Source organism: Rosa chinensis, chromosome 5, assembly GCF_002994745.2.
Source record: "Rosa chinensis cultivar Old Blush chromosome 5, RchiOBHm-V2, whole genome shotgun sequence".
In the NCBI taxonomy this organism is placed as follows: Eukaryota; Viridiplantae; Streptophyta; class Magnoliopsida; order Rosales; family Rosaceae; genus Rosa; species Rosa chinensis.
This window is the reverse complement of record NC_037092.1, coordinates 43,007,279-43,022,829: the sequence shown is the minus strand read 5'-3', so window position 1 is coordinate 43,022,829 and position 15,551 is coordinate 43,007,279.

Here is a 15,551-nt window from a genome sequence, read left to right as displayed (position 1 = left end):
ACAATGTAGATTCTAAGTGTGGGGTGGGTTTACACTTTTAGTTTAGTTTAGTTTATTTTAGTTTACACCATTATTTTAGTTTAGAAAAAAAAATTGGTTTTATAGTCTTTTTGTTTGTTTGAGTCTTAGGAAGCTCCTAACGTCTAGGATGAACATGGCTCTGAATTCATGGCTGAAGGTTTTCACAATCGAAATAGGACTTAATTGAATTATGTGGTTAATCGACATTGTGATGCTTGTATGAAGATTTGAGATAGGATTGTAACTTGGTTCATTAAGCATGCTGGGATTAAGTCTAATTCATTTGACCCTAAGTGAGCTGTTGAGCTAAAATACTTTTTTTTCGAGTGCTTATTGATAATTCCAGAATTTCGTGGCTGTATTTGCAAAACCTCATCATTCTTTGAAAATCCAATGATCATGTGCCATAGATTTTAATGGACTAGAGAGTACTAGAACTCGACTATTGTGACTATCAAAACTTGTATGCCATAATATACCCTGATCCTGGATAGGATAGAAGGCATTAGGGTAACCACCATAGCCAAACAAGCATGTGTCCCCAATTGTGCCGGTCGTGGGACTCCTTAGAATGAACCCCTTTGAGCCTACGTTGAAAACCTTTGTTTCATCACCCTCACTACCCTACCATGAGCTTAGTACAGGATATCTCTACCCTTGTCTTAGGGACTTAGTAGAGCATAACATAGTGTGTAGGGGTGACGATGAAAGTCAAGTGTGGGGTAGGGAAAAACCAAGAAAAAGAAAGAAGATTTCCGTGAAAAATGAATGAAAGAAATGAAAAAAAAGAAAGAAAGAAGGAAAGAAAAACGGCAAAAGAGAAGAAAAATTGAAAAGAAAACTCTTGGGAAATTGTTGAAGTGTGGTTTTGGACTTTCAAATTTGTAGAAGGCTCAAAGTTGAAAATTAGGCCTTTGTTCCTTTCCATGTTCGTTAGAGTGAATGTTGGGCCCAAATCAATGATAATTGGCCCACAAAAATGGTGACATAAGGTAGTCCATATATGCTCTGCTAGGTCCTTAGGAATTTTGTATCCTTAATCTTCATTTCGAAAACCCTAACTTAGCCCCATTACAACCTGATTTAAGTGCTTACTTGATCCTTGAGATGGGCAGTCTTTGGTTAGTGGAGTCAGTTACACAGTCGAGCTTATGGTTTAGGTCCATTTGTGCACTTAGTCATTGCATGAGGTCTTTAAAAATTCTTCACAAAATGCGTTTATTGATGAAATATGCAAGCTGTTTGTTGCCTTACAATTTGTTCTCTTGCATATACTTGAGTGTGAAGCTTTTAAGCATAGCCAATTCTGAGAGAAAAATCGAGAGTATGCCCTGTGAGTTTGGATTGGACTTGTTCGAAACATGCTATCATTCACTGTATAACTTAAGTTCTCCATATCTTGCTTAGTCATATGAATGTCATATGTTTATTAACCATGGAATTATCTATGCGATTTTGATTAAGTGTTTAACGTGAAAGCCATGAGTTTGGAGTCTCTAAGACAACAGTTAGGGGAAGTAGAGTCATTTACTTGTTTTTTTTTGTTGAGTCTTTGTTTTGTTTTGTATTTTTGTTTTGCTAAGGGACTAGCAAAAGCTAAGTGTGGGGTAGTTGATAGGAGCAAAAAGTGTGACGATATTATTGAATATGTGCCCCATTTTAGCCTTGTTTCTCCCTTAGTTTAGTGTTTTGAGTCATTGAGTCGTTTTCAGAGTCTTGTAGAGTGTTTGGAGTGAAATAGGTGGAAAAAGTAAAATTCATGAAAAATCCTAGCTGGATCAGGATTCCTCACTGTTGACTGTTTTTGCAGTCTTTACATTTTAATTCCCTTTATTTTCTCTAGAAAATTTTGATATTCTCCTGCTTGTTGTAGGAAACATTGCTTGGTGGAACTCTTGGAAACAGCAATGATGGAGTCATAAAATAAAATATTAAGATATTTGACCAAGCAATGAAGAAGGGAAATAAAGGAGAAAGACGTTTTCAGTTGGGGAATAAAGGAGAAAGACGTTTTCAGTTGAGGAATAAAAGAGAAAGATGTTTCAACTAGAAAATAAATAAGAGAAAGATGTTTTAGTTTGGAAATTAAAGGAATTGCCCCATTATGAGAGGAGTTAAAGCCTTAAAGGAGATGTTTCAGTTGGAAAATTAAAGGAATTATGATGCAATCTCATCCGTCCAATGATGAAGGGTATGATCGACAAAAGCCAACCAATGCTCCCCTATAAATAGGGAATGTCCATAACAGAATTAGTATCACTTCCCAGCCAAGATCACTTCCCAGCCAAGATTGCTTCCTAGTCGATCACTTCCTTGCCATCACTTCCTGGCCAAAAACTTTTCCGAGACTCTGCCCAATTCACTCCTTAAACTTCCATCACCTACAAGACCGTGACACCATCCATCCATCAACCTACAAAGCTCTAAGGCACTGAGTCAAGGATGCTCCACCACCATAGCAGAGACGAGTTTATCATCGTGTTGCTAAGCCGCTGAGGAAAGCTTCAAAGTGTAACTATGACTCTACTTATAATTTTTGTTTCGGTTTTGTGTGTTTCAATTTGCGAGTTGTGTAATTGGAGACATGAAATTTTCAGAATATTTTTATTAATATTTTTGAGATTTTCAATTTATTATTGAGTTAATTTCGAGAATTCTTTTATGATGCATGTTACAATCTTGTGCCCTTTTACGTGTTTAGGTAATTTTCAGAGTTAGGTTAATAAGTTTGCATGCTAGAATAACGGTGAGAGTTCTTGTGTGTTTTCTTAATTTTCCAAGAGTAATTGTTATTTGTTAAGGCACTAAGTTAAACAAGTAGCAATTAGTTCTAAAAAGTGGTAAAAACTATGTTCAATGGTTAAATGATTCTGGAAATTACGTGTTAAATTCTATGTGTAATGGTTAATTTGCACGTGTGAGTTGATTCGAGGGTTAGATAATACTAGTAGTTAAGAGAATTACGCTGAGTGTTTTCGAAAATTACTAGTATTAGGCTTGGTAAGGACTTTTCTGATCCAAGCCTACATTAGAATGAATCAGATAAATGGATTGATCCGCTGAGGCTTTTCATTTGGGCTCTTATCTAGGCATTAAAGATGGGCACATTTTTGTAGTATGTTGAAATGGATTTTCTGTTTTTACACTTAGTAATTTCCGAGTAGTATTGGTCTAGGTTAGGGAAGTCGATCATTTTATATAGGTTTATTTGTTTTGTTTTGTTTTTATTTTAAGTAGATTAGGAACCAAATTTCAAAACCCCCTATTTTATTCTTTTATTTGTTAATTGACCTTTTTGTGTAGGTGTACCCTACAATCCCCTGACTGAACGATCCCTGCTTATCCTATACTGACAACTACATTTTGCAGGGTTAAATTGTGAGGCTATTTCAGCCGCACCACCTTTCGATTCAAAACTTCGTTGAAATCCCCATCCATCAGCCATGGTAGGGGAATGTTTTGAGCCACTAGGGTTTTGATTAAGTGCCAAGTATGATCTCTTCCTCCCCTTGCAGCAATCCCATAAATACCCCTGAACCTCCACAGATCAGTGCCCGGTTTACCAATCTCTGTATCAATATGGTTTGGAGAGTGACTTCGCACATTGACATGGGTATCCTCTGTCCAAATAATGGCCAGTCCTTGGGAGTCCTGTTCATGTTGAAGGGAAAAACAATCTTCGAAGCCCAATTTGCGTGTGATCGACTCAATGGTGCTTTTTTGTGCTAGGGTTTCAAAGAGGAAGATTAGGGTAGGTTTCTTTGCAAGTACGATATCAAGAATCGTTGTGTCTCATTATTTACTATTCCCCTGCAGTTCCAAAGCAATATGTTGCCTTGAAGCATAGTTAGAGCTTGGTTGCTGACGGAGGTGCAACAGTTTCGGTGGCAGCGCACGGAGGAGGTGGCGGTGCCTTAGGGTTTACGTTTACCTGGGATCTTAATTAGTAATAACTACACTAAAATTTTCAATAAATTTAGTTTAGGAAATTTTCAAATCAAATTGCTTTGAATTTACTTTTTTTATTAAATAATGGGGTCATCTATAGAAATTTATTATTTTTGCTTAATTGTTTTAGGTAAATTGTAAAGTGATATAGGTAATATAAGGAAATTCCAAAAAAATTGAATGTTAATGCGATTGTCCAAAGAAAAAAATTGAATGTTATATTAGGGGAGGTAAGAACTATTTAAGGAAAACTGAAATTGGGAGAGAATTGAGTCGTACTTTCATTGATAATAGGGGCCTCTTTATTTAGAGGATTACAAGGCATAGAATCAGAGTTATACAAGGAAATATAATCGTACAATTAATCGGATATCTATGAATACCTCCGAGAATATCTCTAATTCAAAACCCTATTACAACTAAGTCAAGTAACCTAGAGTTTGGGCCAGACACATATTTTGGATTTACTTAAAGACTCCCCATTGTGTCGCCCAAACGTGATGCTCCTCTTGTTGCCTCATTAAAAACCTTGCTGAGTAACAAAAACCCTGTGGGACAAAAATAACCTCGGTCGAAGGGGGAAAAGAGCACAACACACCCTTCACGTTTCGAGACCATACATGTAGACATCTCCCCCTGATGTCTGCATCTCCCCCTGATGACTACGGTCATGGGAGTTCGGATAACTCCGCAAACGATGCTACCAACATGTTTCTCAAAAGTGGAATATAGGCAATGACTTAGTGAGAAAGTCTGCCACACTATCCTCAGATCGAACCTGATTCACTTTGATCTTGAGGAGAGTCTATTGTTGTTGATTATGCTTGGTGTTGTCGCTTTTGATGTAGCCTTGCTTCATTTGTTGAAAACAAGCAGCATTATCCTAAATACTCGTAGGCTCATCTGTGGTAGACTTCAAACCACAATTGTTCGAACATGCGTAATTATGGATCCAATCCATATACATTCATGAACTGCTTCGTGAAGAGCAATAATCCCCAGATTGTTCGAAGATATAGCGACTATGGTCTGTTCTGTAGACCTCTAAGATATCGTGGTCTTACACATGGTGAACACTTAACCTATTTGGGAATGACCTTTGTGTGGGTCAGAGAGATACCTAACATTAGCAAAACCTTCCAAAATACATGTTGTTTTGGGATGGGGATAGAGGACACAGGCTAGTGTTGGCGGCGTTCCTAGTGTGTGATGGGTCCAAATCCATCGTTCTCTGTAGGGATAGAACAAGTTCATATCAATCGTACATCTCAAGTACCGAAAGATATCTTTTACACCAATCTAATGGTATCGCGTTGTCACAGAGCTATATCGTAGCTAACAAGTTCACTGCAAATGAGATGTCTGGTCTTGTGCATTGAGCTAAATACAATAATGCGCCTATTGTACTTAAGTAAGGCACTTCTGCCTCTAGCACATCTTCGTCATCATCCTTTGGACGAAGAGGATCCTTTTCAGGATCAAGACTACGGATGATCATGGGGGTGCTTGAAGCTTGACCTTGTCAAAATGCCAAAGCATCTATCAACATGATGCTCAAGTTCCAAACCAAGACATAATCGTGTTCTCCCAAAATCCTTCATCTGAAACTCAGATTTCAAGTGTTCAGCGGTTTCCCTTAACCCTTTAAAGGCTTCCAATGAAGATCATGTCCAACATAAACCGCGATGGAATCCGAAACTTGTTATGGAAACGCGTGGGCATATCCCTTCACAATCAAGTAGTCACTTTAGTGAGCATTTCAACATTACTGTAAACGCGCTCCATGGTCTAGAGCCACTTGACTTGGGTAAATGAAGTTCACCATGAACCTTCATTTACATTCCGTATCTATATCCCTGTTGATATACGTAGTGACCACATTTGTATGCTGCATGTTCAGTTATTCTGAAACTACCAAACTGATTGGGTAGTGGAGTGTAATGACATCCATTACGAGAGAATATGTCTCATCGTAGTCGATTATAGGGCGTTTTGTAAGAAGCCTTGCGCTGTAAGGTGAGATTACCATCTCTTTGTCTTATCACGCTTTCTAATGAAGACCCATTAGTCAACAGATTTTATGTCAGGAGGTGTTGGCATCATTAGCTCAAAAAACCTTCCTCTTCGTTAGAGAATCCTGGATCACATCTTTCCATTTAGGCCAATTTCTCTACATTGGCATTCAATCATCAACGGAGTGTGGTTCGATATCATCTGACTCAACAAACTCATGCACAATTACATCATCAATTATGATGGAGTTTCTATCCCACATCTCATGTACACTAGTGTCATTTTTAAAGAGCTCTATATTCTCAGGAATAGGTTCTGATGTTGAGGCGTCCCCCAACGATAACCATAATCCAGAAGATTCTAATGAGACAGATTTTGAGTGTCGTTGATTCAAGGATCCAAGGCGTCATCATCCTTTGGACGAAGAGGATCCTTTTCAGGATCAAGACTACGGACGATCATGGGGGTGTTTGAAGCTTGACCTTGTCAAAATGCCAAAGCATCTATCAACATGATGCTCAAGTTCCAAACCAAGACATAATCGTGTTCTCCCAAAATCCTTCATCTGAAACTCAGATTTCAAGTGTTCAGCGGTTTCCCTTAACCCTGTAAAGGCTTCCAATGAAGATCATGTCCAACATAAACCGCGATGGAATCCGAAACTTGTTATGGAAACGCGTGGGCATATCCCTTCACAATCAAGTAGTCACTTTAGTGAGCATTTCAACATTACTGTAAACGCGCTCTATGGTCTAGAGCCACTTGACTTGGGTAAATGAAGTTCACCATGAACCTTCATTTACATTCCGTATCTATATCCCTGTTGATATACGTAGTGACCACATTTGTATGCTGCATGTTCAGTTATTCTGAAACTACCAAACTGACTGGGTAGTGGAGTGTAATGACATCCATTACGAGAGAATATGTCTCATCGTAGTCGATTATAGGGCGTTTTGTAAGAAGCCTTGCGCTGTAAGGTGAGATTACCATCTCTTTGTCTTATCACGCTTTCTAATGAAGACCCATTAGTCAACAGATTTTATGTCAAGAGGTGTTGGCATCATTAGCTCAAAAAACCTTCCTCTTCGTTAGAGAATCCTGGATCACATCTTTCCATTTAGGCCAATTTCTCTACATTGGCATTCAATCATCAACGGAGTGTGGTTCGATATCATCTGACTCAACAAACTCATGCACAATTACATCATCAATTATGATGGAGTTTCTATCCCACATCTCATGTACACTAGTGTCATTTTCAAAGAGCTCTATATTCTCAGGAATAGGTTCTGATGTTGAGGTGTCCCCCAACGATAACCATAATCCAGAAGATTCTAATGAGACAGATTTTGAGTGTCGTTGATCAAAGGATTGGGTTATGCCAAAGTATCCTTCGAATGCACGGGCCTCCCATGCATCCTTGCTGGTGCCATGGCCTGTAACGTCAGAGTGCCACTCTCTTTGGCGTTGGAGCCATGCCTACCTCTGTGTAGGGTGGCGCTACGTCCTCTAGTAGGGACGTCCATCATTGCAGGCATGTTTGCAGCAGATATATGTGATCTCGTCACTTTAATAGGGATTGAGATGAGACATAGTAGGGACAGACCACGACAATTCTTGTCGTTCCTACTGAACAATCGTGTTCTTATTTCCCCCTAACGATGGGAGGACTGTCTTATCAAAGTGACAATCTGCAAGACATGCAGTAAAAAGATCGCCTAGCAAGGGCATTAAGTGGCGGACGATTGTTGGAATCTCAAATCCAACGTAGTTGCCCATTCATCTGTAAAGACCTATCATAGAGCGTTGTGGTAGCGTAATTGACACATAAATGACACACTCAAATATGCGTAAGTACAATACTTGTACCCAGTCACTAGCTATAAAGCAGAGGTAGATTGAGTGGTGGGGGGTTGTAGATGAATTAGCATAGCTGCATGTGATATTGCATCACCCCAAGCGAATATAAGGAGATGGATGCGCATTACCAATATCCGGACTACCATCGTAGTTGTTTTCGCGAGACCATTTGGGTGTGTACATGAGATTATGATGTCCAAAATCAGTCCCAGTGATATGCAATAACCATCAAAAGTCTTCGATGTAAACTCTCTAGCAATGTCAAATCCAATTGACTGAATAGGATGATCCGGGGAGTGAGCCCGTTGTCATATGATATGTGCTAGGAGTGTATTATAATCAGCATTACAAGTGGACAACGGCATAACACGTGACCAATGTGTTTGCTTGTCAACCAACATCATGACATATTTAAACGTCTGCAAGTTGGTTGAACTAGTCCATAGAATCCCCACGGACTCTATGTAAGAATAGAATGAGTATGTTCATTTTCTTTGCATAGGACGATCTCAGTCCTAATTTCCCTAAGGAACAAGCTTTGTAAATTGAGCGATTGGCCTTAGAAGCAACCAATGAGGATTGTGGTTGGGCCTGAGCGTTTGAAATGCTATTTAAAGCAAAGTTGGTGATTGCAGCATCACTTAGGGCACTATCACCATGATGGACGCCATCCATGGAGTCATAGATAGAGACTGCTCTAGCCCTAGGCTGGTCGTGGACGGCGGCGGCTCTAGTGGTAGCTGCAGCGGTCACACTTAGTCCAAGAATCAAATTGTGATTCATGCTTCGTTTCACTCGAGATAATGAATGTCCATGTGAAGGCTTTAATAGACGGATCATCATATCATGATTAGGATGACCTATCCTATCGTGACAAAGCCAATATGTGTCTAAATCCAAGAGATCTTCTCTCATAACTTTATTGGATTCAATAGCTCGAATAGTGACATAGAGTCCACTAGAGAGACACATAAACTTCTCTAAGATGTGCCTTTGTTCGCAATCGTTAGATGTATTGCAAAAGAACTCATTTCTGTTCTCTACATACGATTTCACATGAAATCCATTGGCTATTCATAGGTGCGATTTGCCCTAGGAGCGTAGAGAGTTTCTATGACAGTAATCAAGGTGCCATTTGTCAAGGGGAACTTGGGCTATTCCATGTCCTTGAAATAATATTGATGGCCCAGCCATCGTAGTCACAAAGTAATATGTTCAGAATTAAAATGAAGTATGTTTACCTCAAAATCGTCTCGGCCGAAATGAGGACTGAAGGACTTGTGGTTGAATCGTCCTCCTAAATTGTGCGGGCGTGCCAACTCGAGGCCGAATGGCCGACTGAGGTTCAGATATGATTTGCGCTTGTATCTGACTACTTTCAAGTGACTATAAGCTATGGAAGGAACCCTCTCGGCCGTTAGGTTCTAATGCCTCTGTTGTAAGGACTTTGGTTAGGCGTCAATCCTGACCGGGATCTTCTTTCACGTTCACTTCTTGGGTAAAATCAAAGGTTCAGATGACAAGCTAGAGATCTATCGGGTGAAGGTACTTGCAAATCACGGTGAAGACAAAGGTGAAGTGGACTCGGTTGTCAAAGCGTTGTGAGATGATATATGTGTGAACAGCGAATCGCATCGATCCAATCCGGACTGGCCGAAAGAGATCAATGGATGATAATTCTATGTTACGAACTACTCCTAAGTGTGAAAAGTAAAGTGACAATAAAGTAACTGAACAAGAAAGTAAAGTGCTTGAATATAAAGTACTGAATTGAAACTAAGAAACTAGAAATCAAAACAAGTTATGAAAGTTGAATCAAAGGCAAAGTACCTATGAGATAACAAGAGAAAAGTTTGTGAGTAAAAGTTGTGTATTGATTTGTTTGTGTGGGGCAGGACCTTTTACAATGAGTTACAAGGTGCTATATATACAAATCAGAAACCCTAGGTAACTTGCTCTCCAAGACGTGGAATTTAAGTAGGATTCCGCTTCCTTTTAGGATATATTTGTTTCGTAAAACTCTAACTTGGCTGGCATCCGAAATCTTCACAATTAAAATCACAGATTGACTTGAAGTCCTTCCTTGTGAGGACTCTTCATCCGATATTGTTGCCTAAACTTGGCCGAACATTAATTTTCATTTCGGCCCATATGAGTAACCACCCTTTTGAACCTGGACTAAACCGAACATATGGCCGCATGGTCCAACTTGCTGATTTTTGGGTCGTCCTTGCCTAAAACCTCAAACCAAGTCGGGTGACCGAACGACACATTTTCCTCGGTCGTATGACTTCACAAACTATTTATCTTGGATGGGTGCCAACACAATCTCGTTTCTTCTCAACATGGTCGTACACGAGAGTAGCTAAATTCAGGTCCAAATAAAGTCATAATGAAAAGAACTCGAAATTTTATTCATAAGCCAACGGAGTTACATCATTGTCTCTTTGACCAAAGAAAATCTAATCCAAAATGCTAGCTAATGCAAAACAATGGTAATCGTCTAACTTCTTTCGGTAACTCCAAAATAAATGTGACCAGGTGAGTAGAGATGCCAGTGGAGCAAGGCTCGCTTAAGCACCACTAATCTCATAACCTTCCTAGACATCACACTTACTTTGGGTGAGCCTACTTTGAAGAAAGACTAAACCATTGGCATCTACTAAAAAATATATGACAATTGCCTATTACATCTCTTGGAAAATAAAAAGACTTAATCAAAATCGCCAGTCTCTGGATCTTGGCCTTTGAAGTCTTCAACCCTTAGAGGAATATTGTCATCTTGGTCTTCTTGCTCCATGTAATTTGCTTTCCTTGATTCACGATACATCTTGTACGCGTTAGCAACATTCTGGGGTGCATTACATGCTTTAGCCCAATGTCCGGACTCTCTACACTGAAGACAAGCATCATCATGGTCAGGCTCCCTTGATTGAGGCGCGCCTAGAGTACATTGGGGACGGGTATGATCTTTGGTGGTGCCACCACCATAGCCGGAGGATTTGCCTTTCTCTCTCTCTTCACACGTTGACCTTTATGGTTTCATGCATGCCTATCTTGGTGGTTTCCTTCCTCTTTGGGGAAAGAATATGGACCAGAACGTCCAGAATAGTCCCTTTCCTTTACAGTTTCTCTCCTGGCGCCCTCCCTTAGGGGTGTGACTATAATTAGACTCCGAAATTAGCTTTTCTCCCACGGGTCTAGAGTTATAGTTCTTCACAAGTATGTTGTCGTGCTCTTTAGCTATGTTCATGGCTCCAATAAGCTCATGAAATCTTGTGATGCATCTGGCATTAACATCAATCCGATAGTTCTTGGCTATCATCAATGCAAAGAAGGGGAAGGTAGAGAGAGTCTTCTCGATCAACATCGTATAAGTGATTTTCTGCCCACAGAATTCCATCAAAGACTTGATACGAAGTGCTTCTGAATTGTAGTCAAGTACAGACTTGAAATCACAGAAGCGGAGGCTTTGCCATCTCACTTCTAAATAAGGAAGTTAGGAGTCACGAACATTGCCAAAACGCTGCTCGAGTTCTACCCACAGTTTTCTTGGGTCTTCCTCATTGAGGTACTAATTCTGGAGCGCGTCATTCATGTGCCTTGTCATGAAAATTATGGCTTTGGCTTCATTTGCCTCTCTCATAGCTCTATTTGCTTCAAAGCAGCAACTTGTTGAGGAGTAAGCACGTTCTGACTTGGCTCTTGGATCGTACTTAGGATCCCACAGCCTTAAGATGCTAGTGCACATCACTGACCCACTTGTGGTATCCTGCGCCTGTTGTCTCTAGTGGAGCGAAGCTCAACTTGTTCAAGTTACTCATCCTGAAAAACAACAAAAGATTAGGGTTAGTTTCAAAGCGAAAAGGCTACCACGAAAGCAATAAAAATTTCTGAGCGTAGTCATTTCCAAGAAATTCGATTCCAAGAGGGGTTGGATTAGATCGAAACAATGATGTTTATGGTCGATCATTTCTTCTCAACAAACTCTAAGTTTGGAGGACTCTACAAGCTTCAAGTTTGAAGTGAGCACGAACCCCCACAGTTCGGCTTAATGTCTCCCCCATGATGAAGAAAGAGGGGTAGAAGAATGGAGGTTGCAAGTCCCGGAGAAAAAGAAGAGAAATTGAATTATAAAAAAAAACTAAAAAAAAAGGGAACTTTTAGGAAAAAAATACCTTAGAAATAGGTCACCGGAAATTTGCCAGGAAAAAGTCGCTGGAAAAGTCGTCGGAAAGTCCCCGGTGGCGGCCAGAAAAGCTAACGGAGCTGACGTGGCACCAATTTGCTAAAGTGGCAGGTCTGATGTGGTCTGACGCAGCATAGGGTGCTGACATGGCAGTGGGCTTTTGGGCTTCTTTTTTCTTCTGGGTCGAGGGCTTCTCTCCTACTTGTGGGCCGAGGGCTTCTCTTCTGCTTCTGGACTGAGTTCTTCTCTTTCTTTTCCTTTTGGGCCTCGCTTTGCTTTTCCTTCTGGGCTGCGTCGTTGGGCTCCTCACTTGCTGGGTTCGTCGAGGTCTGGGCTGGGTGACTGTGCACTTGTGCAGATGAAGGTTTAGCTGGCGGTTCAAGGTGCTCCCCAATAAACATATTATTGCCCCCCAGTAACAAGTTTATTAGGGATCAATAATAAATGAAAAATGAAGATGTTTACAATTTTGAAAGTCTTTATAGGTTTATTCAAATAAATAATCTTATTATTGCCCCATAATAATCTTATTATTTCCCAATAATCTTATTATTGGCCCTTAATAATTGTATTATTGACCCGCAATAGACATATATAACTCCTCAATAAAACCTTTTTTTTTCATTCTTCTTTCTTCTTTCTTCTTTCCTTCCTTATAAGCCTTCTGCTCACAGTATACCCAAAAAAAAAAAAAAGTGCTCTGGGCACCCACCAAAGTGTGAGACTAGCTCTTTTTTTGCCGGTGCTTCCCCGGCAGCGATTTGGAGGCTGGGTTATCTGGGACGAGGGGATCGGTGGGATGGTAGAGCAGAGAGTGAATCACACCCAAGCCCTCGCCGGAATCCGAATCAAACTCATCGGCCACCGAGTCCGCTCGCTCCTTAAGTCCTTCGATCCGTTGCGGAGTCCGACTCCACCATCAACAGTTTGCCACCAGTGTCAATGATCTGGTCCGCGTCGAGTTCAGGACTGTCGGCGGCATATAGTGAGGTCGCAGGTTCAGGGGTGGACTAGAGTTGATGGGATCATCGTGACGTTGCTTGGCTCGGCACAATCTGACCCGATATGGGTTGGATCCGATCGAAATTTTTCGATCTGCGACTGGGGTTTTGATTCCGGCATGGGGAAGGGAATGATTGGAGAGGGTGATGTTTTTCCTCTGCGCGGCGGGGATGGAACGAGGTGGACGACGATCTGGCGAGGAGAGAAGGAAAGTCTCCTATGAGGGGGGTGGAGAGAGAGAATAGATCGAAGAGGGGGGAGGGAGAGAGAGAGAAAGAGTGAGATGTAATTTATTAATTAAAATAGGGACAAAACTGTCAATGGATGTTAGATTGGGTAAATGGGGCTTAAAAACTCTTAGTGGAGTAGCCGAGCCCTTCACATGACTGTTCCCTACAATCGACCTTCATCAAATGGCACCTCGATATATGACGGTTTGCCTCCATATCAGACGATGATTTTTAGCCTTCGTATGATTCAATTTTTGTAGTAGTGCCAGCATGCATACTAATGTTGCGCACCATCAATAAACATACAGAGTTGATCAATGAATAAAAAATAACCTAATGAATATTTGAAATCCAAAGAACATATTAAATAAAAACCAACATCATAGTTATACTATGTCTAGGGCTGAAAGCAGCCCCTAACTAAAAGAAAATTAGCTACTCATTACCTTGGAAAACACACAAAAGAACTTCATGAGTTTTGGAAAGAAGAAGGAATCAAAAAGATGGAAAACAGGGCAAACGATTGATCTCTAGGTTCCAGCGATCGATTGTTTCTGGGCTCCGAACTTTACTTCTTCTCCTTGAGTTGCTTGAGTCATAATCCATCGAGAATCGTTATTGAATCAGAATTCCACGCACTTTCCTTCTTTAAGCCTTCTTTTCCTAATTTGCTTCAATTCGAAAAAACTAATAAACACATAAACAAATAAATTATCTAAAAATAATATAAACTAACAAAGAAAAGCATAGGGTTAAATAATGATAATGTCGAATAACTTTGGGATCGATAGGAATTTTTGAAGTTTCAAAAATTCAGGTTTCAATTCTGGAAGGTCCGACCGTTGGATCGACCCCATTTTGCGATAGCTTGCTATAGTTATCGATTCGACATAATCTATGAAATTTGAGCTCGTTCTAATATGGTTTTGAGGTTTCAACGAATTATCATTTTTAGGGTTTCGATTTTTGTTATGTTGGGTCTATTTAGTTCATAATACCAATTTATTTAGGACCACGTGTAAATCGAGCTCGAGGAGGTAGTGTCGCCAGTGGTTAGTGAATTTGGTTGGAGTATGGCTTTGATTGGGGGCGGTGATTGTCGTCAGGGTCGATCTCACGTTCGAGACCGAAATCGAAATTCTTGAAGAGGATGCCAGAGTGGAGGAGGCCAGGCGAGCAGACGGGAAGACGTTCAGAACAAAGTCGCTTGGGAGCGTCGAGAACACAGAATTCATTTTGTAAGGGTCAAATGGGCTTGGGGGGAGGGAGGGGGAAGAGCTATCAGTGGCAGTTTTTGTAATTATTGTTATTTATAGTGTCAGGGTGCTAAGGGGTGACCTAAATTATTTTAAGTCATTTTTGTTACCTACAGTATCATAAGACACATCTAAGTGACATTTTTTTTATATCATTTTCCCTAATAATTTTACTTTTAAGTAGTTAAAGAAAAGGTTAAATATTATTTACTCCCTGAATTTTTACCCAAAAAACACTTCAGTTCCTGTCTTTCTAATTTCACACGTTTGCTCCTTGTACTCTCAATTTTGGACCAATAGGTCCATTCCGTTACTCTCCGTCCAAAAATTCCGTTAAATTGCTGACGTGATAGTCTTTTGGCTATAAAATGTCTATTCTACCCTCGCTTACTGTTTTTAGTTTTTTCTCCTTTTTGTTTTCTCTCCTTTTTGTTTTCTCTCTTTTTTCTCTTCTTCTTCTTCTTCTTCCAACTCTTCTCCTTCTTCACCTCCTCACTTCCTCTTCTGACAAACCCTCTCCGCCACCCTCAGACCCAATTCCCTCAAATCCCCCTCTCCGAATTCCTCACTTCCCTCCAAGCCCACTTCCCAATTAATTTCACAATAAACATACTTAAACCAAGATAACAATATCACCTCAGTTACTACAACAATTCCAGCACAACAAGTTCTACCTTTAATCAATTTGTTTTAACCTCTTTGCTATACAGAGTTCAAAGTCCAATTAACAAACTTGACCCGAACTCAAAGTCCAAATGTAAACCACCCATTTTAGTAGCAAAATTCAAGATTTCACTGCCAAGAATAATCGTAACATATTTCGAATTCCAAAGCCAATTCAATATAATTACATATCAGTCCGTACTCAATTTTCCAATCAGTTTCCATCCAATCAAACTTTCGACAAGAAATCTCGTGAAGAACAGTTTCATTCCAAGAACTAAGATTTACCTTTGATAATCAATTTGAACATCAATTCCTGTTCTGTGACTAAGCCAGCACCAAAATCGAACCAAAAGTCCCGAGATG